The 26,471-nt window shown below is 43.8% G+C and overlaps 1 protein-coding gene and 1 long non-coding RNA gene across 6 annotated transcripts in view; one reads left to right on the forward strand and one right to left on the reverse strand.

Moving 5' to 3' along the window:
- Positions 1-1,436: 1,436 nt before the first annotated feature.
- Positions 1,437-17,532, reverse strand: LOC140727069 (uncharacterized). 2 transcript variants are annotated; one of them, XR_012098781.1, is made up of 4 exons: positions 17,396-17,532; positions 16,908-17,014; positions 6,252-6,345; positions 1,437-3,225 (listed from the first exon to the last, which is right to left on the reverse strand). It is a non-coding gene; the product is annotated as an uncharacterized lncRNA (long non-coding RNA). The 2 variants fall into 2 exon arrangements; XR_012098780.1 differs by having other exon boundaries at positions 6,252-6,384.
- Positions 17,008-26,471, forward strand: part of LOC140727066 (glycerophosphodiester phosphodiesterase domain-containing protein 5-like) — a 271,585-nt gene continuing 262,121 nt past the window's right edge. For 2 of the 4 annotated variants that reach the window (XM_073044292.1, XM_073044291.1), the window contains exon 1: positions 17,008-17,584. The gene's annotated coding sequence lies outside the window, so the exon portion shown is untranslated. The remainder of the gene's footprint in view (positions 17,585-26,471) is intronic. The other 2 variants (XM_073044294.1, XM_073044293.1) reach the window with 2 other exon arrangements.

The following is a 26,471-nucleotide window of genomic DNA, read 5'->3' on the forward strand; positions in this document are numbered from 1 at the left end:
CAAGAACATTGGTGTTTCCATACCAGGCTGAGATGCAGCCAGTCAATCTACTCTGCACTACACGTCTATAGAAGTTTTTCCAAAGTTTTAGATGTCATGCTAAATTACTGAAAACTCCTCATAAAGTAGAGGCCTTGCTGTGCTTTCATTGTAATTGCATTTATATGCAGAACACAGGACAGGTCCTCTAAAATAACAACACCAAGGAATTTAAAGTTGCTGATCCTCTCCACCTCTGAACCTCCAGTGAGGACTGACTCATGGACCTCTGGTTTCCTCCTCCTGAGGTCAATAATCAGCTTCTTGGTGTTGCTGACATTGAGTAAGAGGTTGTTGTTGTGGCGCCCCTCACTGAGATTTTTGATCTCCCTCCTATATGCTGATTCATCACCACCTTGGATTCAGCCTACGCGGTGGTGTCATCAGCAAACTTGAATATTCCTTTTTGTTGAACGATTTAGTTTTATAATTTATAGTAACTTGATGTCGTTGCATTGTACTGCTTCTGCAAAACAGCAAATTTCACGATACTGTAAGTTAGTGATATTAAACCTGACTCCCCTCCCCCCTTCCTCTCACCTCTTCCTCTTCAATCATGCACATTTGGAGCTGGTTAAGTCATTTCCTAGCTTGGAAATTAACTTTCCACCGAACAGCAGCTTTTTTATACATTATCTTATAGTCTTGTCAGCTATTACATGACAGAAGTTATTACTATATTAGTGATGTGAAATAAGTTGGTTTACTGTCAAGAAGTAAAGAGGTACAAGGAAAAGATTGGTTTTGCTTGTCATCCATACAGATCACATCAGTGCATTCTAGGATTGAAAGGCTTGTCATATGAGGGGTGTTTGATGGCTCTGGAATTCAGAAAAATCATGGGGAGGGGGATCTCATTGAAATCTATTGAATATTGAAAGTTCTTGATAGAGGGAAAGTGGAGAGGATGTTTCCTATAGTGGGAGAGTCTAAGACCAGAGGGCACAGCCTTAGAATCGAGGGACAAACATTTAGAACAGAGATGAGAAGGAGTTTCTTTAGCCAGAGAGTGAAGAATCTGTGGAATTCCTAGCTATGGGTGGCTGTGGAGGACAAATCATTATGTATATTTAAGATAGAAGTTGATAGATTCTTGATTAGTCAGGGCATGAAGAGATACAGGGAAAAGGCAGGAGATTGGGGCTGAGAGGGAACTGGATCAGCCAAAATGAAATGGTGGAGAAGATTTGATGGGCCAAATGACCTCACTTTGCTCATGTGTCTTATGATCTTATGGACTTAATGCATTGAGGTAGTACAAAGGGAAAGCAGTAAAAATGCAGAATAAAGTGTCACAGTTACAGACAAAGTCATTGCAGGAAGACAATAAAGTACAAAGGCCATAAATTCAAAGTTCAAAGTAAATTTATCATCAAAGTACATGTATGTCAACATATACAATTCTGAGATTCATTTTCTCATGGCCATTCACAATAAATACATAATAGAATAATAACCATATTAGAATCAATGAAAGACCACTCCAACTTGGATATTCAACTACTGTGCAATAGACAACAAATTTGTGCATTTAATATTTCAGTAATATTTGAGTAATCTTGTAAATATATTGTTTGATTAAGCATTCTTGTTTGTTTCAGTAATTCATTCCGGCTTATATGTATAAATACATGAATTTCACACGTCATCACGTTACCACACCTCGCTTAAAGTAAACTCGAAGTTAGACCCACTTCAGACTTCTGTGTCTTTCATTGAACTAGTTTAATGTTTGAAGTTTCAATATATAATAAAACTGTGCAAATACAAAAAGGAAAAAATAATAATAAATAAATAAGCAATAAATATCAAGAAGATTTCTTGAAGGTGAGTCCATAGATTGTAGAACAGATTAGTGATTTCACTGAGGTGGAGTCCACCTTATCACATTAGGGGACCATCCAATCAATAACAGTGGGGTAGAAGCTGCCTTTGAGCTTGGTGGTATGTGCTTTCAGGCTTTTATATCTTCTGCCCAGAGAGAGTTCAATATCACCAAGACCAAGGAGATGGTGGTGGACTTTAGGAGATCTAGGCCTCATATGGAGCCAGTGATCATTAATGGAGAATGTGTGGAGCAGGTTAAGACCTACAAGTATCTGGGAGTACAGTTAGACGAGAAGCTAGACTGGACTGCCAACACAGATGCCTTGTGCAGGAAGGCACAGAGTCGAATGTACTTCCTAAGAAGGTTGGCGTCATTCAATGTCTGTAGTGAGATGCTGAAGATGTTCTATAGGTCAGTTGTGGAGAGTGCCCTCTTCTTTGTGGTGGCGTGTTGGGGAGGAAGCATTAAGAAGAGGGACGCCTCACGTCTTAATAAGCTGGTAAGGAAGGCGGGCTCTGTCGTGGGCAAAGTACTGGAGAGTTTAACATCGGTAGCTGAGCGAAGGGCGCTGAGTAGGCTACGGTCAATTATGGATAACTCTGACATCCTCTACATAGCACCATCCTGAGACAGAGAAGCAGTTTCAGCGACAGGTTACTATCGATGCAATGCTCCTCAGACAGGATGAAGAGGTCAATACTCCCCAATGCCATTAGGCTTTACAATTCTACCGCCAGGACTTAAGAACTTTTTAAAGCTATTATTAATGCTTTTTGAGATGGTGATTTAGATGCATATCATATTTTTTTTTACTGAGTTAAGTATTGTATGTAATTAGTTTTGCTACAACAAGTGTATGGGACATTGGAAAAAAGTTGAATTTCCCCATGGGGATGAATAAAGTATCTATCTATCTATCTATCTATCTAGAGTTGGGGGTGGGGGGTGGGGGGGAGAAGAGTGAATGTCTGGGGTGGGTGGAGTCTTTGATTATGCTGGCCACTTTACTGAAGCAGCAAGAAGTATAGACAGAGAGCATGGAGGGGAGGATGGTTCCCATGATGTGCTGAGCTGTGTCCACAACATTATGATTATTGTTGAGCTCCTTTTCACTCCATCTTAAAAAAGCAACAATTACTTCAGAGTGGATCAAATCATAAATGTTGTTATTTTACTTGCAGCAAGGGAAGACTAGCACTACAGAAGAGCTGGTGATAGCTTTGAAAAAAACAGACAGCATAATTACTTTATACACAAGTTCAAGGACAGGTTGCATTTTATTCATCTGCTTAGTCAGTGTATTTGGCATTCTTCCAGTAATGCATCTGCTGGTCTGCAGTTTGTCAAGGACTTGGATTCTGTTGGCATAATGTTGCACAAATATTATTAGCAAAGCAGTCTGGTACAATACAGGTTCCATTTTGTTACAGACAAAAATGCCATTTTGTTACAAGCAGAGTGCATTGTCACATTATGTGGAGTGCTTTATTGAAGCAGAAAGCTCATACAACATGGTACAACATGGCTACAACACAGTACAGGCCTATTGGCCCACAATGCATAAAAAACCTACCTCTGACATCCCCCACTATACTTTCTCCAATCACTTTAAAATTACTCTATCTCATATTAGCCATTTCTTCCCTGGGAAAAAGTCTGGCTATCCTCTCTATCTTCTTGTACACTTCTATCAAGTCTCTGGCAGTCCAAGAGTAGACAGAGTCCACAGAGGGAAGGCTGGTTTCTGTGTTGTGCTGAGTTGTGTCTTTTCATAGGTGCACGCTCAAAGGCCAGCGATATGGACAGGTGGTGAAGGGCATCAGTGGTGCATGTCTGCAGGAGCAGGAGGCAAGGGAGCCGGTCATTTGGTACACCCCGGAGTTTGAGGTCGTGTCATTGGCTAGTCTGGGGTTTGATACCGAAGACTGGAGGTCGAAGGTTAATTGGAACTTCAGACATTGAAGCCGAATGGCAGAAGCCTGGAGAATGGATTCTGGTGACTGGACATCTGTCCTGGGATTGGAGAACTGTCCATGTGTGTCATCATCATCATCAGGTTCCATGCCCAGTTTGAGCTTTGACTGCCATGGCCCACACACTCCTGTTTCGGGTCAAGTGGATCAATTCATTGGTATTCATTTCCAGTTCTCTGGCTGCTGTTTCCATCATCATTTGTCTTTGCCTTCCTCTTGCTTTCTTCCCTTCAATCTTTCCCATAATTACCGTGCATCCTAACTCCTCTTTCCTAATCACATGTCCAGTGAAGTTACGTTGCCTTTTCATGATCTCATACATTATTTCTCTTTTTGTGCATGCTCTGTTCATGACATTCTCGTTAGATATTCGTTTCGTCCATGATATTCTTCGCATCCTCCTCAAAAACCACATCTCTGCTGCTTCAATTCACTTCCTCATATTACTAGATATTGTCCATATAACATAACTGGATAAATGTAACATTTCAGTACTCTGAGGTGGGTTGTCATACCTAGTTTAGTGTTGGTCAGTATACTCTTCATTCTCGTAAAGGTGTTGTTGGCCATCCCTATTCTTCTTTTGATGTCCATATCGCACCTGCCATCTGATGTCACCCAGCTTCCTAAGTAGCAAAAGTTCTGCACTTGTTTTATGTCTTCCCTGTTTATTCTCAGCCTGGAGATAGGGTTCTCCTTCTTTTTGGATATCACCTTACATTGTCTTTTTGCAATTGATAGATAGACCCATTTTTGCACTTTCTTCAAAAACTATATCAATTACGTTTTGTAGTTCTTCCTCCATACTTGAAATTAACACAGTCTCATTCGCATATCTGAAATTATTGATGTTTTCACCACCAACTTTGATTCCCAAGATATCTCTTATTTTTTGTAATATTGTTTCACTGTACAAATTAAACAAATCAGGAGAGAAAACACACCCTTGCCTAACGCCTCTCTTGATTTTCATAAACTGACTCACTTCTCCATCTATTCTTACAGCGGCAGTTTGTTCCCAGTGCAGATTTCTGATTAGGTGGTGGTCTTTCGAATCTAGATCTAGAGTTTCCTGTAATATTTCAAATAACTTATTGTGCTTCACTTTATCAAATACTTTTGTGTAGTCAATAAACCAAACAAAACTTTTGCACTTGAATAGCTCATTCTGTTAGTATCCTTAACATCAATATCACGTTTCTTGTACTTTTGTCTTACACAAAACCACATTGTTCTTTACCTACTTCAGCTTGTATCTTACTTTTAGTTCTTGTCATCAAAATTCTTAGAAGTATCTTGGTGATATGACTCATTAAACTTATGGTCCTGTATAATTCACATTCTATCGCTCCAGGTTTCTTAGGAAGAGTGATAAATACTGATTTTTTTCATCTCTTCTGGTATTATTCCAGTCTAATAAATGTCATTGATTAAATCAGTAAGTTTTTCAATTCCATAATCTTCAAGGGTGATAATTTATTCTATTACTAATTCATCAGGACCTGCTGCCTTTCCTTTCTTCATCTTATTTGTTATATTATGAACTTCAGATTTTAAAATTCTTGGACCTTCAATGTTCTTCTTAATTTCTGGTTTTTCGCCTCGATCGCCTTCAAACAATTCCTGAATATACTCACTCCATCTGTTCATAATCTCAATTTTTTCCATGATAATGGCACCGTCCTTTGCTTTCAAACTCCACCTGGAGAACAGAGGAGCTTTTCACCAGTGATATTCTTGATTTGTTGATGTAACCTTTTTTGGATCAGTAATAGGGATTCTTTCTAATTGCTCACATTCCTGGTTTAACCATTCTTCTTTGGCTTTTTGACATAAGCTTTTAACTTTTTTATCTCAGGACTTATATTCTATAGGATTTGCTTTCTTCAGTCTCCTTTCTTCCATTAGATTTTTGATTTCATCTGTCATCCATTTATTCTTTGTGCTTTTTCCTTTTTTAGGAATCACTGACTTTGCTGATTCTACCAAGGCATCCTTTAGAGAGTTAAACTTCATTTCTACATCATTGCTATCATCTTCAACAGATTCTATTTCTAGACTTTGAAATCTATTCCTTACTTCAATTGTAAATTTTTGTCTTAAGTTTTCTTCTTTAATGAATTGTGAGTAGTCAAGGGATTGTTCAGGCTTTTGCTTCTTTAGTTTTTTAAGTTTTTTTTTTACATGACATATTACTGGGTTGTGGTCACTATTACAGTCTGCACCTGGATATGTTTTGCATTGAGTCACTGAGTTTCTAAATCTTTGGTTTATAGTAATAAAGTCAATTTGATTTCTGGTGTTATCACCTGGACTCTTCCAGGTCCACAAGTGTCTTGGATGGTTTTTAAAGTAGGTTTTTAAAGTAATGACCTGATTATTCATTTTGCACCATTCTACCCATTTCTCACCTCTTTCATTTCTTTCCCCTAGTCCAAATTTATCCATTATCCTTGTGTGTAACACACACAAAATGCTGGAGGAACTCAGCGGGCCAGGCAGCATCTATGGAGAAGAATACAGTTGACGTTTCGAGCTGAGACCCTTCGGCAGGACATAGAGAAAAAAAAGATGAGGAGTAGATTTAAAAGGTGGCAGGAGGGGAGAAAAAAGCACGAGGTGATAGGTGAAACCAGAAGGGGGAGGGGTGAAGTTGATTGGTGAGAGAGATACAGGGAACGAGAAATCGATGTTCATGCCATCAAGTTGGAGGCTACCGAGACTGAATATAAGATGTTGTTCCTCCAACCTGAGTGTGGCCTTATCATGACAGTAGAGGACACAATATATGACTCCAACAGACTGACAGGTGAAGTGATGCCTCACCTGGAAGGTGCTTTGCCGAGCACCTACGCTTGTCTGCCAGCAGAAGCGGGATCTCCCAGTGGCCATCCATTTTAATGTTCTATTCTATTCAGAATCTGGTTTAATACCACTGACATGAAATTTGCTGTTTTGTGACAGTAGTACACAGCAATACATAAAAACTTACTATAAATTACAATAAGAAATTTACCAATAAATAAGTAGTGCCAAAAGAATGCAAAATAGTGAAGTGGTGTTCACAGACCATTCAGAAATAGAGTAATAGAGTCATAGAAAAATATAGCATAGAAACAGGGTCTTTGGCCCATCTAGTCTAGGCCAAACCATTTAAACTGCTTAATCCCATCAGCCTGTATAGGGACCATATCCCTCCATACCCCTAGTAATCATGTATCTATCCAGACTTCTCTTAAACCTTGAAATTGAGCTCACATGCACCACTTAAACTGCTGGCTCGTTCCACACTCTCACAACCCTCTCAGTGAAGAAGTTTTCCCTATAATTCCCCTTAAACTTTTCGTCTTTCACCCTTAATCTATTTTTAGCCTCACTCATGGTTGTCGTTGAGTCTAGTGGTACATGCTTTCAGCTGAAGGGACTTGATCGGTCAACTATCCACTTCCCTCCACTGACGCTGTTTGACCTACTCAGTTTCTCCAGCAACTTGTATGTTGCTCTATCTACGTTCAAATTAAAAAGATTCAAAGACTCTGCTTCCTCGGGTTTTGAAACAAGAATTTGGAGGCAGAATAGAGGGTTAACAGCAGGAGTCTTGTCAGTGTGGAGGAACAGAGGGATCTTGGGGTTCACGTCCATATATCCATCAAAGTTGCAGTGCAAGTTGGTAGGGTGGTTAAGAATTCTTATAATGCGTTGGCCTTCATTAGTCAGGGGATCGAGTTCAGGAGCTGAGAGGTAATGTTGCAGCTCTATAAAACTGTGTTTAAACCACACTTGGAGTAGTGTGTTCCGTTCTAGTCACCTCATTTTAGGAGGTTTCTTAAGGTTGTTAGAGTCAGGGAGAGGTAGTGTGGATCAGCTCTCACTACCTATTAAATGCTTCCAATGGTGTATGTCTCAGATAGCCTCTGACAATCAAGTCCAGCTCCTGGCCTTCACGTGTGGCCTAACTACTAAGCCTGGTGGAAGCGTTTCCACTGACAGGAGAAGGGGCTAAGGTAGGTTACTGGCAATTTAAAACCAGTCACCTTGGGCAGGTGGGGCTCATCAGCCATGGTTGACAGCTCATCTAGGAGAAGGAAAACTCCAATCTCAAACCTCTACTGCCTTGAGGCCATACCCGCTCATGGGGAAGTCTTCAGGAGTAAACCCCCAGGGAAATACCCAGAGCTGGAGTTCCAAAGGTAGTCCTATGTTGAATTCAATGCTAACCAGCACCTCTGCTGATGTCATACTGCACTGGTCTTTGCCGTTCCTTTGGATTCACCAACTGCGTGGAGAGGGGGAGCCTGCTACATGGACAACATCCTGCTCTCCATGTCGTACTGCCCAGGCTTGTGTACCACGAAGACAGCTAGGACGCAATATCCATGGGTTGACCCCAACCAGTGGAGGGCCTCATTATAGGAAGGATATAGAAGCTTTAAAGAGGGTGCAGAGGAGATTTACCAGGATGCTGCCTGGATTAGAGAGCATGTCTTATGAGGTTATGGTGAGTGTGCTAGGGCTTTTCTCTTTGGAGTGTAGGAGGATGAGAGGTGACTTGATAGAGGTGTACAAAATGATAAGTGATATAGACAGCCAGAGACGAGGGGGCTTAATTTTAAGATGTCTAGAGGAAAGTTTGGGGGGGATATCAAAGGTAGTTTTTTAACACAGAGTGGTGGGTGTGTGGAATACCCTGCTGGGGTGATTGTACAAGAAGGCTAAGTAGGAGGGAAGGGCTAGATTGATCTTATAGTAGGATTAAAAAGTCAGTACATCAGTATGGGCAATGTGGCCTGTACTGTGCTGTAATGTTCCATTTTCTATGCTGTAAGATAATTATAAATACTCATGATGTGCTGGCCAATTTCTCCAACTTCTGGTTATTACTCCTCCCCACCTCCTTTTTTACCATTCCCCATTTTGGATGCCCTCTCACCCCTCCTCTTCTCCTCACTTGCTCGTCAACTCCCTCTGGTGCCGCTCCTCCTTGCCCTTCTCCCATGGTTCACTGCCCTCTCCTACCAAGTTCCTCTTCTTCACCCCTTTAACTTTTCCACCTATCACCTGCCAGCTCCTTACTTCAACACCTGGTCTCACCTATCACCTGCCAGCCCCTTACTTCAACACCTGGTCTCACCTATCACCTGCCAGCTCCTTACTTCAACACCTGGTCTCACCTATCACCTGCCAGCTCCTTACTTAAACACCTGGTCTCACCTATCACCTGCCAGCTTCTCCACTTGCCTTCTTACTCTGGTTTCTGCCCCCTTCCTTTACAGTCCTGGAGCGTTTTGGCCCGAAACATCGACTGTACTCTTTTCCACAGATTCTGCTTGGTCTGCTGAGTTTCTCCAGCATTCTGTATGTGTTGCTTGGATTCCCAGCATCCACAGAATTTCTGTCATTTTATCAGTGAACAGTGATTGCAACATCAGTAAGATCCCACAAGGTGGCGGCATTGGCAAGTTAGCACTCCATACTCAAGCACAAAATCCAGCTAATGGTAGTGGTAATATTACATCGTTCACTACCTAGGGATACCCAAAGGGCTTTGTGGCCAGTTAAGTAATTTTTGAAATTTTATCACATTTAATTATTTTTACAGTTTCCTTGGCATTGAACAAATGCATTTGCAATGTCATACAAAATGCTGCATAACCATTTTGGTCATTTGTAATGTGAGTTTAGCCGACAAATTATGAGGAGTATAGAAAGGGTAAATGCAAGCAGGTTTTTCCCCCCACTGTGCTTGGGTGGGACTATGTCATGGGTTAAGGGTGAAATGTTTAAGGGGAACCTGAGAGGAAACTTCTTCACTCAGAGGGAGGAACAGGCAGCCAATGGAAATGATGGATGTGGTTTTGATTGCAACACTTAAGAGAAGGTAAATGGTTGGGAGGGGTATGGACAAGGCAGAATAACAGATTGGTATGGACTAGATGGGCCAAAGGGCCTGTTTCTGTACTGTAGTTCTCTGTGATTCTATAAGTGGGATGAGGAGTGGCAAATGCTGTCCGATTCAGTTAAGTGTAAGATGTTGAATTTGTAGGTCAAACCGAGGTAGGACTTTCTCAGTGAATGATAGGGATCTAGGAGTACAAGTATGTGGTTCCCTGAAAGTGGCATCACCAGTAGATATGGTGGTGAAGGAGGTGACCTCCATCAGATAGTGTATAGAAACATGGAAAATAGGTGCAGGAGTAGGCCATTCGGCCCTTTGAGCCTGCACCGCCATTCAGTATGATCATGGCTGATCATCCAACTCAGAACCCTGTACCTGCTTTCTCTCCATACCCCCGATCCCTTTAGCCACAAAGGCCATATCTAACTTCCCCTTAAATATAGCCAATGAACCGGCCTCAACTGTTTCCTGTGGCAGAGAATTCCACAGATTCACCACTCTCTGTGTGAAGAAGTTTTTCCTCATCTCGGTCCTAAAAGGCTTCCCCTTTATCCTTAAACTGTGACCCCTCGTTCTGGACTTCCCCAACATCGGAAACAATCTTCCTGCATCTAGCCTGTCCAATCCCTTTAGAATTTTATACGTTTCAAAAAGATCCCCCCTCAGTCTTCTAAATTCCAGTGAGAAGTTGGGAACATAGACAGAAGAGTTCTGCAGATGCTGGAAATCTTGAGCAACACACATGAAGTGTTGGAGGAACTCAGCAGGTCAGGCAGCATCAATGGAGGGGAATGAATAGTCAATATTTTGGGCTGAGACCATATTGTAGTTGTGTAAGATGTTGGTGATACCATGTTAAAAGTGTTGTGTTCATTTTTGGTCACCATGCTATAGTAAAGATGCTATTAAGCTGGGAAAAGTGCAGAGAAGATCTACAGTACTGTGCAAAATTCTCAGGTGTGTGTGTATATATGTATATCCCAGAGCTAGGGTGCCTAAGACTTTTGCACAAGACTGAATTTGTCAACATGGAGAGGACAGCGAATTTGTAAATCTATCGGGAGCAAAGGATGTTGGGAATAGTGAGGTTGGAATGCCATGGGAGGGGTGTGGGACAGGTGGCAGAGAAGGTGTGTCTGGGTGGGGGGGTGGTGGAGTGGGTGCAGACACACCCAGCCCTGAGTCACCAGGCAAGGTCATTTGATTCCAAACAATTGGTTTATTGAACATTACAGAATGTCTCTCTCTCTCTCTGTGTCTCTCTCTCAGCTTCCCACTCCCTCCCCCTCTCTGCCCCCTTCCCACTCTCAGTCCACAATAGAGACCCATATCAGAATCATGTTTATTATCACTCACATATATCATGAAATATGGTTTTTTGCAGCAGCAGCAGTAGAGTGCAATACATAAAATTACTACAGTACTGTGCAAAAGTCTTAGGCACCCTAGCTATCTATATATATATATATATATGTGTGCCTAAGACTTTTGCACAGTACTGTACAAGGATATATTCTCGGCTTGGAAGACTTGAGGGATGGGGCTATAGGGTGAGGGAGGCTTGGATTTTAGTTTTTGGAGTGCAGGAGACAGAAGATCATATCGAGGTGTTTAAGATCATGAGAGGTATAGATTGGTCGAATCCCCACCGTCTTTTTGCCCAGTGTTGTGGGATCAAGAACTACAGGGCATTGGTTTAGGGTGAGAGGGGAAGATTTTAAAGTGACCTCTGAGGGGCAACATTTCCACACAGATGGTGGTCTGTAAAGCGAACGAGCTGTCAGAGGAAGCGGTAGAGGGAGGAACAATAGCTACATTTAAAACAGCTTTGGACAGGTACATGAATAGGAAAGGTTTAAAAACAGGGGTTCCCAACTTGTGTTAATGGTCGGGGTCCATGTCATAAAAAAAGCTGGGAACCCCTGGTCAGGAGGGATATAGAGAAATTCAGGCAAAGGGGACTAGCCAGGTGGGCTATCAGTCGACAAGGACTAGATGGGCCAAATAGCCTGGTTCTGTGCTGTAGATCTCTATGCCATAAATATTCTTGCCTCTTCAGGGAAAGTTTCCACATGGATGATCTTTATAATGTTATTCCTCGTGCTGCCAGGTTGTAGAAGTGATCTTAGTTTTGATGACCTCAGCCCAGGGAACATTCCTGTGGGAATGCTGGAGGACCTCTCCAGGTCGGGTGGCGTCTGTGCAGGAAAATAAGCAGTCCAAGTTTCGGGCCAAGACTCTTTATGACATAGAAGAGTCCAGCACAATTCAGGCCCTTTGGCCCACAATGTTGTGCTGACCCTTTAACCTGCTCTAAGATTAATCTAACCGTCTCCTCTTACATAGCCCTCCATTTTCCTATCACCCATGTGTCGACCTAAGCATTTTTTAAATGCCTCTAATGTATCTGCCTCTACCACCCCCACTGGTAGGGTGTTCCACACACTCACCACTCTCTGTGTAAAATACTTACCTCTGACATTTCACCCACCACATAATAAACCCCAATCACCTTAAAATTCTGCCTCCTTGTATTAGCCATTTCTGTTCTGAGAGACAGTCTCTGGCTGTCCACTGTATCTATGCCTCTTATCATATTGTACGCCTCCATCAAGTCGTTTTTCATCCTCCTTCACTTCAAAGAGAAAAGCCCCAGCTCACTCAACCTATTGTCATAAGACATGCTCTCTAATCCAGGCAGTATCCTGGTAAATCTCCTCTGCACCCTCACTAAAGCTTTCACATTCTTCCTATAATAAAGCTATCAGAATTGAACACAATACTCCAAGTGCGGTCTGCAAAACTTTCTCGACTTTTATCTGTCCTGAAGAAGGGTCTCAGCCTGAAACATCTAATGTCCATTTGCCTGACCTGCGGAGTTCCTCCAGTATTTTGTGTGTGTTGCTCCAGATTTCCGGCATCTGCAGAATCTCATTTTTCCTGTGCTGCTCTAAATAACTCTGAAGCTTTACACATAGCTGATTTTTGATACAAAGGAGCATATTATGTTTCCTTGTGACCTAGAAAGTGGCTATTTGGCCCACTAGGTCTATGCCAGCCCTCAGAACAATTACATTCTTCACTAATTTCCCCTGTAATCTATTGTCCCCACACTTTGTAGGACATTGGAGCAGAATTAGGTCATTCAACTCATTGAGTTTGTTCCGCCATTCCATCTTGGCTGATTTATCATCCTTCTCAACCCCATTCTCCTGTTTTCTCCTCATAATCTTCGACGCCCTTTCTAATCAAGAACTTATCAACCTCTGCTTTAAATATACCCAATGGTTTGGCCTCCACAGTCGTCTGTGGCAATGAATTCCACAGATTCACCACCCTCTGGCTAAAGAAATTTCTCCTTCATCTCTGTTCTCAGTGGATGTCCCTCTACACTGAGGCTGTGCCCTCTGGTCCTAGCGTTATGCAGTTTGTTTTTTTAACTTGTGTCATGAACACACCTTAGTATTTGTTAATAAGTTTGTGGTAATGTTACTTAATGTGTTATGTATATGAGTTACATATATATATATTGTGTTGTGCACCATGGTCTGGTGTGAGTGAAAGTGGCCCGACCCTCGCCTTCGCCTTTCCAGTTTACCTGGGCCAGTAACCAGCAATGATGGAATGGTGGAGCACACTCTATGGGCCAAATGACCTAATTCGGCTCCTCTGGCTTATGATCTTAATCATGGATGTCACCTATTTGAGGCATCGCCTTTTGAAGGTGTCCTTGATGGTGGGGAGAACAAAACTGAGAGTCTTAATTGTGACATTGTCAGACTGGAAACTGGAGAATGTCACTGATCAGTGGGATATTAAATGCTGCCCCAGAGTCGGCAGAGGTATGACCTTTCAGTCTACCACTCATTGACCACAGCCAACACAACATAGTCCGACTGGCCAGAGGAAGAGTCACACTTGCCAAGAACCACTGAAGTCTTCCTTCTCCAAACACAACAGCCTGAAATCAGGATTCAAGATTGTTTAACATTATTCGTCAGTACTATTGATGGTGAGGACATGGATGTGGTGAGGACCTACAAGTACCTGGAGGAGCACCTGAGTGGAGTACCAACACAGAGGCTGTGTACAAGAAGGGCCAGAGTCACCTTTACTTCCTGAGGAGACTGAGGCCCTTTGGCGAGTGCAGGCCTCTCCTTCATGTTCTACTAGCCTGTTGTCACCAGTACAATCTTCTATGTGGTGGTGTGCTGGGGCAATGGTATCAACACGGGTGATGGCAACAGGCTCAATAAACTGATTAGAAAGGCTGGCTCTGTTACAGGGGTCAAACTGGACACACTGGAGGCTGTGGTTGAACAAAGGACCCTATGGAAAATCCTGGCAATTCTGGACAATGTTTCTCACCCTCTGCATGCCGCCTTAGTAATAGACTGAGTAATAGACTGCGCTGCTCCAAACAGCACTATATGAGGTCATTCTTATCCTCAGCCATTAAGCTCTATGAGTCAACCTATATCCGAGGAAGTGATGACCCCCTCCTGTTAGACTGTTTGAGGTAACTTATTTTTTATTGTTTCTTTTCTCTTCTAGTACTTATACCTGTGTACTAATGCTACTGTGACATTGTAATTTACTTTGGGATCAATGAAGTATCTATCTACCTGAAGGTGAACAAAATAATTGTTACTCTGGATCCAATAACACAAAAAACATAAGATAAAGGACACTGATAAAAAACACAATAAATATAAATACATAAGATAGCTTACATACATAGACTGATTGTATGTCCAAGAAGTGATGCTTGGCACAAGAGTGTCTGTGCATAAACTGACTCTGACAGGAAATGATAAAGTAGTGGTGGTTGGGGGTGTGGAGGAGTGGGTTAGTGAGTGGAGGTGTTGATCAGCTTTGCTGCTGATGGACAGTAACTGTTTTTGAGTCTGGTGGTCCTGGTGTGGACGCTACGTAGCCTCCTCCCTGATGGGAGTGGGTGGGAATCCATCAAGGGCTTGGCTTGTAGCTTCATTTGACCTGGTTGCAGCTCAGCGCAACTGAGAGAGTGGGTGACCTCCCTGCAGTCAGAGCTTTTATTAACTACGATCAGTGTGTCACAGTTTTGATATCAGAGCTGAGGGCTGCAATAGGTTCCTTAAGTTTGTTTTCGTCCAAGGTGATATTGGGAATAAGTTCCCACTACCTATTAAATGCTCCCAATGACATGGCATCTCAAATAGCCTCTGATAACCAAGTCCAGCTCCTGGCCTTCTCATGTGGCTTAGCTACTAAGCCCAGCGGAACTGCTTCTACTGACAGGAGAAGGGGCAAAGGCTGGTTACTGGCACCTTAAAACCTGCTGCTTCGGTCAGTTGAACCTCATCAGCCCTGGTTGGGAGCTCCTCTAGGAGGAGGGAAAAAACGCTGATCTCAAACCTCCACTGCCTTGCAGCTATACCCACCCATGGGGAAGGCTTCGGACTAAACACTGCGGAAAATCCGGAGCTGGATTCCCTACGGCAGTCCTACATTGAATTCAATGCCGACGGGCAACTCCTGTGATGTCCCTGGTGCTGGACTGTATCAGTCTCTGCTGTTCCTTTGGATTCATCGGCTGCATGGAGAGGGAGAACCTGCTGTGTGGGTGACAGCTTGCTCTCCATATTGTACTGCCCTGGCTTGTGCATCATGTAGACAATTAGGATGCAACATCCATGGTTGGCACCAACCAACGGAGAATCTCCTGAGCTGTAGTAACCTCTGAGCTTCTCCTTCACTGTGTTACACCAGATATTATTGCCTGATACCCGAATAGTTGACTCAGCCCAATACATCCCTCCCCAACATTGGTTATATTTTTTGGAGTCGCTGCCTCGTCAATTCAACATCTGTCATCAGAGATCCCGACCATCCGGGCCAGGCCTTCTTCTCACAGCTCCCATCGGGCAGGAGGTTCCTGAACCAGGTGGTGTGGGAAACCCGACATCACACACCACCAGGTTCAAGAACAGCTACTTCCCTTCCACCATTCAACTGGCACAACCCTAATCACTACAGTTTCGCAACCCTACGAACACCTTATAAACACAAGAGACTCTGGAAATCTGGAGTAACATACACAAAATGCTGGAAGAACTCAGCAGAGGATTAAACAGTCAACTTTTCAGGCCAAGATCCTTCATCAGGACTGGAATAGAAGTGGATAAGAAGGTGTCTTTTTTAAAATAAACTGTAGTGAGCGCAGGCCTGGAGCCATCAAAAGCTGGTCATTTGTGTAAATGGGGACTGTAAAAGCTTCACTAATGCTACCACTTAAAATAGTTTTAAAAATTGATCTCCACTGACTCTGTCTACAAAACTTGCTGCCTCGGCAAAGCAGACAACAAATCAAATACCATTATCACAGGAGATTCTGTGGATGCTGGAAATCCAGAGCAACACACACAAAATGCTGGAGGAGCTCAGCAGGTCAGGCAGCGTCTATGGAGAGGAATAAAACAGGAAGACACTGCCCTGAAGAGAGAATGGCAAACCACTTCAGTAAAACAATTTGCCAAGAACAATCATAGTCATTGAAAGATCATGATCGCCTACATCATACAACATGGTGATGATGGTGATAGGTGCAAGTGTGTGTGTGTATGCATGCAGGTGTGAATGTCTGTGTGTGGTGTGTGTGTGTATTTAAGTGCCGATAGGACCAGGTGTGGCAGAGAATAGGAATGGACAACCAAGGGGGACACAACTCAGACAGCTGATTGTGTGGGTGATGGGCAGATGGAACCAGGTTGGGGGAGGGGTGAAGTTTTAGTAATGAGGAGGAAGGGGAACAGAGGGTGAGAGACCCTGGCTGGATAGATGGGAGTGGGTTACCTCGTACTGGAGAATTCAATGTTCATGCGGTTGGGTTGTCGACTACCTGGGCGGAATAGGAGATGTGTTACTCTAGTCTGTGTCGGGCAGTGGAGGAGGGTGATGATACTCACAACACACACATAACATGTTCACACATCCATATACACACAAAACGTATCCACACAACACCCCCACACAAATAAAACCATCCACACACACACACAACACCCCCACACAAATAAAACCATCCACACACACAACACATTTGCAAACACACACTCTCTCTCACACACACATACTCGCGACTGTATATTTAAGGAGTGTATTGTGGATGTCTATGCGTCCAAACACATACCGATAAACATTCCTAGAGCGCGCTGTTTCTTTAACGTCTGTGTTCGAGGGGCGTGTTCCTGGGCGGCATCTCCCTCCCCCTTCCCAACCTTCGTAAATCGCTTTGGACTGAGAGAAAGAGAAAAAAGAGAGAGAGAGAGAGAGAGAGGAAGTCAGAAACAGGGAGAACATCAGCTCACAGTCAGAGCTCGGCATTGAAATCGGGGCGAGAATTGACACGACAAGGTTGTAACTAACACGAGACTCGCAGCTTCCGTTCTGTACAACCAAGAGTCGGTCCGTTTCATTCAAATTCATTCTAGAATCAGTAGCTTTCTCTGTGTGTGCGAGTGTGTGTGTGTGTGTTTAAGCTTCTATTTATTGCAATAACAGCGCCGGACAGCCGAGGAAGCACAGATATATATATACACACACACGCTCGCTCGCAATTGTATCTATAACCTTGTAGTGTCAGGCTTCCCGGTAGAAGGACATCTCGGTGGGACTTACTGTGACCAAGGATTCACCCTTGCATCCATCAAATGTGAAGAACATTTTGTAACCCCCTTAAAGCGACTCTGAAAGGAAATTTCTTTACAACCCCCCACCGCTGGAGTTCTTTAAAGGGGAAGGCACTCCGCTTTGGAATCGAGACCAAGGAGTGTTCAGCTAAGCCTGTGGGACAAGGGGGAAAAAGCGGTGAGTTCATCGGATATTTAATATCATACTTGTCATATCTTTTTTTCTTATGATTACGGGAAAAGGGGGAAGAGAAACTGTCCGGTGTGGCCGAACTCTGTGTGTGCTGGGATGGAGAGAGAATTCTGACCAGTTTCATCAGCTTCGACTGGGATAGCCGTGTGTGTGTAAATGTGTTGGGAGCCGTTATCAGTCCTGTGTTGAAATGAGTTGATACTTGAGTCATTTAGGAGTTAGTGAGTCACGAAGCAAGGACTACATCACAGAAACAGACCGTTCGGCATCTAGTCCGTGACTTGTCCCCTCCATTCCCCTCCCATCCGAACTTCTCTTAACTGTTACATTTGACCACTTTGTGCTGGCAGCTCGTCCCACACCCTCACCACCCTCTGAGTGAAGTCACCCCACATGTTCTCCTTAAACATTTGATCTTTCACCCTTAACCCACTACCTCTAGTTCTAGTCCCACCCAACCTCAGAGGGAAAAGCCTGCTTGCACTTGCCCTATCTATACCCCCCATAGTTTTGTGTACCTCTATCAAATGTCCCAGGGAGTGAAGTTCTAACCTATTCAACATTACCTTATAATTCAGCTCCCAAAGTCCTGGCAACCTCATGGTAAATTTTCTCTGTACTCTTTCAATCTTAGTGACATCTTTCCTGCAGGTAGGGGACCCGAAATGTCCACAATATTCCAAAATTAGGCCTTGCCAATGTCTTAAACAGCTTCGACATAACATACCAACTTCTGTACTCAGTACTGTGATTGACGGCCAATGTACCAGAAGCTCTCTTTATGACCAAGTGTATCTGTGATGCCACTTTGAAGGAATTCTGGATCTGTATTCCCAGATTCCTCTGTTCTACCTCTATCTCATCTCCGCTCATTCCCCTACTCTCCAGGGAATAAAGTCCTCACCTAGTCAACCTTTCCCTATAACTCAAGTTCTGGTGATATCCTTGTAAATGTTATAGTGTGGAATTATATTTGGTGTTTCTGAATAGAAAGAAAGAGAATGTGGTTCACACATTTGCCTGACAGATATGTCAGGGCGGGGATCTGCTTTTCATCAGGGGAAACCCACTGGTGATGAGAGTATCAGGAGTCAGAGGGTGGGGGGTGTGAGGTGGGCTTCATAAATCAAAGTATTGAGTACAGGAGTTGGGATGTTCTGTTGAATTTGTACAACTGTTTGCACTTCTGGTGATTTACTTACAGGAATGATGTGAGAGTGAAAGAGTACAGCTTGTTCCATATACTGACCACCCTCCATGTAGAAAAAGTTGCCTCTCCAATCCCTATTAAATCTCAACTGAATGGCCTAATTCTGCTCCTCCATCTTATTGTTGCACTAGGTTCTTGATAAGGCGGAGAGTCAAAGGTTACAGGGAGAAGGTAGGAGAATGGGGTTAAGAAGGTTAATAAATAAGAATTAGGTTTAACATTGCTGGAAATTGTGTCAAGAAATTTTTTCTTGTGGCAATGTGGCCTCTGTCAGTCGTGGTCGACCATGGGTACTGCGCTTCTGGTAGTCTCTGGTTTGTCGAGCAGCGTTGACAGTGGCAATTGAGGCCGATCCTGGAACGGTAGGCTCCACCACAGTTGCTGTATGTGTAGGGCGTCGTGGAATTGTTGTCCGCTGTGCTCTCCGTTTAGCTCTCTGCTCCTCAAACTGACTCAGGATCACTCTTTCACCTTTCTCTAGGCGTGGCAATAGCGCATTGTAATATATAATAACAAAATTACAGTATATTAAACAGTTAAGTTAAATAAGTACTGCTAAAGAGTAGTGAGGCAGTGTTCATGGGTTCAATGTCCATTCAAAAATTGGATGGCAGAGGGGAAGAAGCTGTCCCTGGATCATTGAGTGTGTGCCTTTGGGCTTCTGTACTTCCTCCCTGATGGTAACAATGTGAAGAGGGCATGTCCTGGACACTGCCTTTTTGAGGCATCGCTCCTTGACGATGTCCTGGATTATGGCGAGGCTGGTGCCCTTGATGGAGCTGACTGAGTTCACAACTTTCTGCAGCTTCTGTTGATCTTGTGCAATGCCCTCCCCCATACCAGATGGTGATGCAGCCAGTTAGAATGCTCGCCACGGTACATCTGTGAGTGTTTTAGGTGACATACCAAATTTTCTCAAACTCCTAATGAGCTCCGCTGTCTTGTCGTCTTTATAGATGCATCAATATGTTGTGTTGAGATTAGGTCCTCAGAGATGTTGACACCCAGGAACTTGAAATTGCTCACTCTTTCCACTTCTGATCCCTCTGAGGATTGGTTTGTCTCGTCTTTCCCTTTCTGAAATGCACAGTCAGTTCTTTGGTCTTACTGACATTGAGTGCAAGGTTGTTGCTGTAACACCACTCAACTAGTTGATTTATCTTGCTCCTGTACACCACCTTGTCACCATCTGAAATTCTGCCAATAGTAGCTGTGTCATCAGAAAAAATATAGATGGTGTTTCAGCTGTGCCTAGCCACACAGTCATGGGTGTAGATGGGGTAGAGCAGTGGGTTAAGCGTACGTCCCTGAGGTGCATGATAGAATGGTGGAGAAGACGTGATGGGCCAAGTGGCCTAATTCTGCTGTGCATCTTGTGGTCCTGAATCTCTGCTCTCTGTTTCTTAATTCCTCAACCCTGGGAGGAATACTGTATGTATTCACCCTTTCTGTGCCCCTCATGATTTTATACACTTCTCCAGTGCCACGCCTCTGTATCAAGGGATAAGAAAAGGTTTAGAGGGATATGGGGCAAACATGGGCAAACGGGTCCATCTTGGTTAGAATGGACCAGTTAGGCGGAATGGCCTGCAGTTGATACTGAAAACTGAAGCCTGGATGTTGCCACCCAGTGATCAAGGAAGTAGTTCTGTGGGGCATCTGGGGAAGTCAGAGGCTAGGAACCCATGCTCTAATGTCTCTGCCAGGCAATGCATTCTTGCAGGCTGTCCCCAGCACATCTTTAAGTTGTGTTGGTTGTTAACGCATTTCACTGTATGTATCGACGTACATGTGAGAAACAAATCGGAATTTGTTTATGTGCCTCATTCTCCTACGCTCCAAGGAATAAAGCCCCAACCTGCCCCACCCATTCCCTTGAGTCCTGGCAACATTTCATAAATCTCTGTAGTTTTTCTAGAGTAAAGGCATCTTTCTTAAGGTAGGATGACCAAAACTCCACGTGTGACCTCAATGACATCTTGCATAACATGTAACATCCCCACTTCTATAGTCAATGCCCTGACTGTTGAAGGCCAGTGTGCCAAAGGCCTTCTTCACCTCCCTGTCTATCTGTGACACCCCTTTCAGAAGACCATGTTCTTGGAGGAATTATGAACTCGCCCAGACTTCAGATTGTCCAAGTGTGTGTTTATTTTTATCAGCTGAAGCCAGTCCATGGTTTAGTGTGTTTGATGAATGGTGATTTTGCTGTGTTCCCACTGATCGTATCAGTCTGAGAGAGACAAAGTTCTCGTCCAGACTTGTTGCATTGTGTATTTTTAAAATCTTGCCGTGGAACAGGTCTAAACCGACTCTGCGGTAAATGCTACAACGGCCAAACTGGTAGAAAACTATCCACTAAGAATCCATGAACATCAACTGGCTGTAAAGCAGCATGACCAACTCTCCCTGGTCTCTACCCATGGAGATCGAGGGGGCACAAATCTGACTGGGTATCACTGAAAATCATGGCATTAGCAAATAGTCCGCATGCATGAGAATTCCTAGAGGTGTGGTTTTCCACAAACAATTCTGTAAACAAACACGGAGAGCTTGGTCCTATTTTTGAGCTGACGTGGGCAAAGTTCCAGACTACAACACATTAAGTTCGCTCCCCAGCCAATCAGCGACAAGATTCCCTCCCTCATCACAACTTGAGTTTCCGAAATGGCACTATCAGCTGACTGAAAAGGCGAAGCATTTGGAGGGCACACCACAATTAACAGGATCTCCTCGCATGGCGACAAAATGTAATTGCCAAAATCGGAGAACAACTCAACCCAACCATGAATTCCACAGATCAACCACACCCTCTAGCTAAAGAAATTCCTCCTCATCTCTGTTCTAAATGGGCGTCTGTCTATTCTGAGGCTGTGCCCTCTGGCCCTAGACTCTCCCACTAAAGGAAATATACTCTCCACGTCCACTTTATCCAGCCCCGTTGGTTTTGGGTAGGTTTCAGTGAGCCGGTGAAACGTGAGGCCTTGAGAGTCTGTGCCTTCCTTCTCAATCCCTTTAGGTGACACAGCATCCCAACTAATCCCTCCTTTAGTTAGTGCAGTGCTATTACAGCACCAATAACCAAGGTTCATTTCCCATCGTTGTCTGAAAGGAGTTTGAACGTTTTCCCTGTGGTCACTTGGATTTCCTCCAGGCGTTCCAGTTTTCTCCCACTGTCCAAAGATGTATGGGTCAATTGGTCACTTGAGTATAAATGGGATCAGCGGATGGCACTGTTATTGTGTTGTATCTCCTTAAAAAGAAAAGTTGAACCTCCTCATCCTGTCTCTTGGCCATCCCCAACTTGATAGAGCGTGTGGCCATGCAGCATGGAAACAGGCTCTTTTGGACCCACTGGCCCATGTTGACAGTGTTGCACAGTGAGCTGAATGGGAATCTGAGGGGGAGCTTCTCTCAGAGGGTCTGGTATGGTGGGGGGGGGGGCACTGCACAGAAAGTTGTGAATTCAGTTGCTCTGTCACGGACACGACCCTCCCCAGCATCCAGGATGTCTTCAAGGAGCGATGCCTCAAAAAGGACCCCATCATTAAGGACCTCTGTCACTCAGGACATGCCCTCTTCTCACTGTTACCATCAGTGAGGAGGTACAGGAGCCTGAAGAAACACACTCAACGTTTTCGGAACTGCTCCTTCCCCTCTGCTATCAAATTTCTGAATCCATTAACACTACCTCAATTTTTTTTCTCTTTTTGCACTATTTATTTCATTTTACTTTTTTAATATATACACTTACTATAATTCAGTTTTTATTATTATGTATTGCTGCCACATAACAACAAATTTCATGACGTATGCTGATGACACTAAACCTGATTCTGATTCTGGTGGGAGTGTGGATCGAGCTGCCAGCAGAAAAGTGGTGGAAACGGGATTGATTTCAACATTTAAGAGAAATTTGGATAGGTAAGTGGAAGTGAGGGGAAAAGAGGACCATGGTCGGGGTGCAGGTTAATAGGATGGGGCAGCTGAATAGTTTGGCATGGAGTAGATGGGCCAAAGGGCCTGTTTCTGTGCTGTAGTGTTCTATGACTCTAGTCCCAGCTGTCCCTGATTGGCCCATAGCCCGCTAAGCCATGTACTTGTCCTCAATAGCTATCAAACAATGCTAATGTGGCCACCTCGACCATCACCCCTGCGTGGACATAGGCCGCCAACAGCAGCTCGCTGGAGTTCTCAGTCCTAGCCGAAGGGTGATCAGCTCTGTGGCTTCCCCTTTCACCACACAACTTCATTCATCTTCTAGGAGAAGACCCTTCCTCTGCCAGGGGTGAGGTCTCTGCAGCTTCAGTTAGCTCTGTGTTTTTACAAGGCAATGTACAATAACATTCTATTCATTTATTTAGTGATATTGTGTGGGTGGCCCTTCTGGCCCTTTGAGCTGTGCTACCCCAGCAATCCTGAAAACCCCGATTTAACCCTAACATAATCATGGCACAATTTACAATTAACCTACCTGGTATGTCTTTGGACTGAATTGACTGAAACATTTTCACAGTACTGTGGTAATTCTATGTATTGAACTCTACTGCAAAAGAAACATTTCATGAAAATGAGTTTTGCAGTGAGTCTCTATATTGTGGACTGAAAGTGGGAAGGGGACAGGAAGAGGGGAATCATGGTTGGGAAAAGCGGAAGGGAGAGGGTAGGGAGTGGGAAGCACCAGAGAGGCATTCTGTAATGATCAATAAACCAATTTTTTGGAATCAAATGACCTTGTCTGGTGTTTCAGGGCTGGGTGTGTCTGCACCCAAGTCACCCCCCCCCCCACCCCAGCTTTCCTTCTCCGCCACCTGCCCCACACCCCTCCCGTGGCACTCCACCCTCGCTGTTTACAACATCCCGTGTTCCCGCCTGATTTACAGTCTTGCTCTCCGCTCCATGTTGACAATTACAGCACTGTGCAAAAGTCCTGGGCACCCTAGCTATATATATGTGCCTGCATAGGACTGTAAACAAGTTCTGAACAACTTATTCAGATTGACATCTACCAACTTGTTGCAACAGATCTCACTGCTCCCTTTGGATACTGAGTATGTGGTGCTGCAGGGTGCCCTACTTCTGTATGGATATCGACTTCAGGAGAAATGTGTCTCCCCTCCACCCACTCATCATCAACAACTCCACAGTCAGCGCCGTTTCAGCAATCAGCTTCCTGGGCAGAACCTCGTGGGAGAACCACATCTCCTTCGTTAACAGAAATGCTCAGCAGAGGCAGTTGGGAAAATTCCATCTTCCCCGGAACATCCTGCTGCAATTCTATTATAGAGAGCATCCTCACTTCAGCCATTACAGTCTGCTTGGCGCAGCGTCCTCTCACAATATACAAAACCTACAGCAAACTGTCAGGTCGGCAGAAAAGAATGACTTGGCAGCTGGCCGCAGTTTACCATCACTGCATGACTTGTATGTGTCCAGCGCAAAGAAGAATCAGGAAAAATCATTGCGGACGCAACCCACCTTGCAAACAGCCTTTTCCAAAAGCTCCCCTCTGGAACGCACTACAGGGCTATTAAAACAAAAACTTCACACCTTCTTAAAAGTTTCTTCCCCTGACAGTTAATCTGATCAGCCATTCTATTCAGCACCTCCCCATCTGTTACCCTGTCGCTGCCCTGCACTGTAAACACCTAAAACCACTTTTTATAAATCTGTTTACATTGTAAACACATGCTGATATTTATGTATTTATACATATTTTAATCCATATCTGTACTTTACTCTTTAACTTAATATTTTTTGTAATTGTTGAATGTTGTTTTTGTTGCATGTTGCGCCCTGTTCAACACACCACAGCAAATTCCTAACACATGTAAATAGATGGCGAGTAAAGTTGATCCTTGATGGAAGACAGGCTTTAAACAATGGTACTGTTGTCAACAGAACTTAATCCTTGTGGGCCACTGCACAGTGTGAGCTAATTAAATTTGTAATCAAATCCTTCATGAATTATAAAGTCACAGAGAGTCATTGAGTACTGCAGCAGAGAAACGGGCCCTTTGGCCCATCTAATGTGTGCCTTTTTTTGCCTAGACCCATTCACCAGACCTAGACCATATTCCTCCATATCCCTCCCATCCATGTAGTGTCCAATTCCTTTTAAATATAGGAATTGAACCTGCATGCTGGCAGCTTGTTCCACACTCTCACCACCCTCTGAGTGAAGATCTCCCTCATGTTCCCCTTAAAACTATCATGGATGGTGTCGAACCTGGCTGAGAAAGGACCAGGTTTTTCACTGTGCTTGTGTAAATGACAGGCAACTTTACTTTGACCTTGATCTCAGGCAGGCCAGTGAGTTGGAATGAGTTTGGGTAGGTGATTCCTAAAATTCCTCCAACTTCCACCCAAAGGGAAAAGGACTCCAGTTTCTTTCCAGCCCTGTGTGATGCGGACATGGGCGTGACATGGGAAAAGCCACAACTGAATCCTTGCACAGTAAGTTCTCACAAATCAAAGCCCAATATCCTGTTTGGGCAGGGTAGAATAAGGAGGTGTGATAAATATTAACAGGAAGTGAAGGAGATCATGATTGATCAGGGGATAAAGTGATACAGGGAGAAGGCAGGAGATTGGGGCTAAGAGGGAAAATGGATCAGCCATGATGAAATGGTGGAGCAGATGTGATGGGCCAAATGGCCTAATTCTGCTGCTGTATCTTATTGAACTGGAGAGGGTGCTGAACAGCCTGCCGAGGATGTTGCCAGGCCTAGATGGTTTGAGTTATAAAGAGAGATTGAACAAGCTGGGACTGGTTTCCCTATAGCAGGGGTTCCCAACCTTATTTATGCCATGGACCAATACCACTAAGCAAGGGGTCTTTGGACCCCAGGCTGGGAACCCCTGCTCTAGGGTGGAGGAAACTGAAGAGTTAGCATATGCAGGTTTATAAAAATCATGAGGGGTGATGATAGGATTTTTAATTTGTTTTTCTTATGAGTTGCTTACCTGATGCTGTATGCCTGTGGTGCTGCTAGAATTAAGTTTTTCAGTGCACCTGTGTGCATGTGGACTTGCTTATTTGACAATAAACTTGTTGAGTTGACACTTGGTCTAAAGCCTCTGTGATCAAAGGGGTGCAACCAGCAAGATGAGGGAACTATATATTTTTTTAAAAATCTCTCTATGTTGTTGACATCTTTCCTATAATTCGGTGACCAGAACTGTACACAATACTCCAAATTTGGCCTCACCAATGCCTTGTACAATTTTAGCATTACATCCCAACTCCTATATTCAATGCTCTGATTTATAAAGGCCAGCATACCAAAAGCTTTCTTCACCACCCTATCCACATGAGATTCCACCTTCAGGGAACTCTGCACCATTATTCCTAGATCACTCTGTTCTACATGGTTATGAGCAGCGCTGGGGCCACTCAGGGTATTGGCTCCTTTCCTGCTTACCCAGTATACCCCAGACTTGAGATACAACACTGAGTCATGTCATCTGCAGAGATTCTCTGATGATTCACCAGTAGTTGGGTGTATAAAGGGAGGATGGGAGGATGAATACAGGACCCTGGTGGAGGACTTTGTCAAATGGTGCAAGCTGAATCATCTGCAGATCACCATCAGTAAGACAAAGGAGATTATGATGGACTTTAGGAAGATGAAGCCTGCACTGCTTTCTGTTGTATTGCTG

The sequence above is a fragment of the Hemitrygon akajei genome, chromosome 4 (genome assembly GCF_048418815.1).
Source record: "Hemitrygon akajei chromosome 4, sHemAka1.3, whole genome shotgun sequence".
NCBI classification, from domain to species: domain Eukaryota; kingdom Metazoa; phylum Chordata; class Chondrichthyes; order Myliobatiformes; family Dasyatidae; genus Hemitrygon; species Hemitrygon akajei.